General features: G+C 36.0%; 1 protein-coding gene across 1 annotated transcript in view; it reads left to right on the forward strand.

The window, feature by feature from the left end:
• The first annotated feature begins 498 nt into the window (after positions 1–498).
• LOC137655875 (homeobox protein 2-like) overlaps positions 499–2,500 on the forward strand; it is a 45,545-nt gene continuing 43,543 nt past the window's right edge. Inside the window, exon 1 of the mRNA XM_068390083.1 lies at positions 499–802. The gene's annotated coding sequence lies outside the window, so the exon portion shown is untranslated. The remainder of the gene's footprint in view (positions 803–2,500) is intronic.

The following is a 2,500-nucleotide window of genomic DNA, read 5'->3' on the forward strand; positions in this document are numbered from 1 at the left end:
AGGAGAGAGGAGAATGTGTAAAGAACACGCCAGACTATTCGGTGTACTGTACAGTATGTGTAGGCAAATGGAAAAATGAGCCATAACCATAGAGGGATCCTATGTAGCACTATCTGGCCAGTCAAAGGATCAAATAACTCTAGCAACAGTATCTCAAAGGGTGTCTACTACCTACACATATATCAAAGGTATCGTGCATGACCCCTGGTGTCGTGTTATATGATATACGCTATTCATAGAAATAAAAAAGAAAATATATACGAAGATTGCATGACGAAGTTACACACGTTTTCAAATTTGCGTAGTATGATTGCGAGAACTAAGCTCGGAGTGTGCCTCAGGAATCTTATTCTATATTGCTTTGTTGATCTGATGAACCAGAAGGTAGCGGTCCTTTGGCCCGGCAGGCAAGAAGAAAACGAAGAAGATGAAGAAGCCATGAACGGCTCAACGGAGTTTCGAAGCGGGGAATGTATCGCCCGCTTAGTTGGTTCTCAACGTCGTAATAGACGATACGTGTTGAGGAGCTCTGGAGCTGGAAAAGTCGTGAGCGGGAGCCTGTCTTATTCGTGTAGTTTTCTTACAAGTTATTTAGTGTGGATATAAACTTGTTCTTCTTCAGTCGAAATTGACAGTGGATCTTACTTCGCAGGACAACAACTTTTTATATTTGTTAAAGCCGAAAGTTGAAATGGTGCCAAGCAATGTGATTTTCATTCGAGGGAATCCAAGACGGGATGATCAGTAGGTCAAGTCATAGACGCCAAGTAATGATGTTGTTCGCATTACTCTGAACTCTGGAGTAAGTGAAATTATTTCCCGTTTTCTTTAATTCACATCCACAAATTAAACAGTGTAAATGAGTCAATTACCATTTTTTTATTTAGCACATAAGTTAAATTTACACATTTACATATTTATTCTAATTTTGTTATTCTTCTTAAAATATTTCATTTTTCCTATTTTCCTTTCATCACTGGGCTATTTTCCCTGTTGGAGCCCCTGGGTTTATGGCATCCTGCTTTTCCAACTAGGGTTGTAGCTTAGATAATAATAATAACATATCTGTTTTGACGTTGTTACTGTTTTAGAATGATTTATTGTCAACTTGTTCTCATCATTTATTTATTTCCTTATTTCCTTTCCTCGCTAGGCTATTTTTCCCTATTGGATCCCTTGGGCTTATAGCATCTTGCTTTTCGAACTGGGGTTGTAGCTTGGCTAGTAATAATAATAATAATAATAATAATAACAATAATAATAATAATAATAGTAATAATAACAATAATAATAATAATAATGGTAATAGTAATAATAATAATAACAACAACAACAACAGCAATAATAATAATAATAATAATAATAATAATAATAATAAAACTTATGGTGCTGACCTTGTTGGCTAGAAGTTGTTCTAGATTTAAACCGGCGAGTCTGCCAAAGTATTATGGAGCGATAGGTCTGACGTGGACCTATGGACTCTGTGTAACTAACAGAGATGTAGCCTTGATAATTTCAGTAGGTTATGAAAAACATCGAGATGGAAATTCAAGTGACTTCATTCCTGGTATGGTTGATCATTTCAATAATTATTTCTTGTGATGTCCTGCAGGATCCGTTCTTTCCTTTATCTTTATATATCTTTTTTACTTTTTTATTTTCACGCTTGTCATTTGTATTAAAGAAAGTATATTTTATTCTTTTCGTTTTTTGCTTGCCTCTAAAAACATTTTCATTTCCTGGTTTTCTCAATAACTGCTAACGTAAAACAAAAGAGCACTGTGGACATTGACAAAGGATTGTTCAAAGCATCAGTAACTAGAAGGGCACTCAGTAGAACGCTGACCTTCGCCAGGGCAGCTTATTTTTCGACCTCTTGCTCGACCTTCACATTGACCTTAACATGTATTAATTGGCGTGGATTTTCATACACTCAAATATGAACCAGGTTTGAAGTTATGTGACAACGATATCCAAACTTATGGGTGATTACATGATATGGACGTTTTGCTCGTACGTGACCTTGACATTTGACCTCCCAAAATTTAATTAAGCTCTGTATATAACAGATTAAAATCCTTGCAAGTTACATTACTTTATGATTAAAATTGTAGCCGTTTGGTTGATGGCTGGAATTTGCCCCTTTGTTGACCTTGACCATGGACTCGACATTGACCTTCAACCTTAACATATATGAATTGCCATGGATTTTCATACACTCAAATATGAACCAAGTTTGAAGTTTCCGTGACAACGATGTCCAACTTTTGGCTGATTACTTGAATTGGACATTTTGTTAGACCTTGACCTTGACCTTGACCTTCCAAAATTTAATCATTTCCAGCTTTTTACATAAAAGTTAATTCCTGCAAGTTTCATTACTCAACGATCAAAATTGTGGCCAGGAAGCTGTTCATAAACAAACACACACAAACAAGGTGTAAAACATAACCTCCTTCCAACTTCGTTGTAAAGGGTAGAATAGGGAAATCCAGACGTT

This window comes from Palaemon carinicauda, chromosome 16 (genome assembly GCF_036898095.1).
Source record: "Palaemon carinicauda isolate YSFRI2023 chromosome 16, ASM3689809v2, whole genome shotgun sequence".
Classification (NCBI taxonomy): Eukaryota; Metazoa; Arthropoda; class Malacostraca; order Decapoda; family Palaemonidae; genus Palaemon; species Palaemon carinicauda.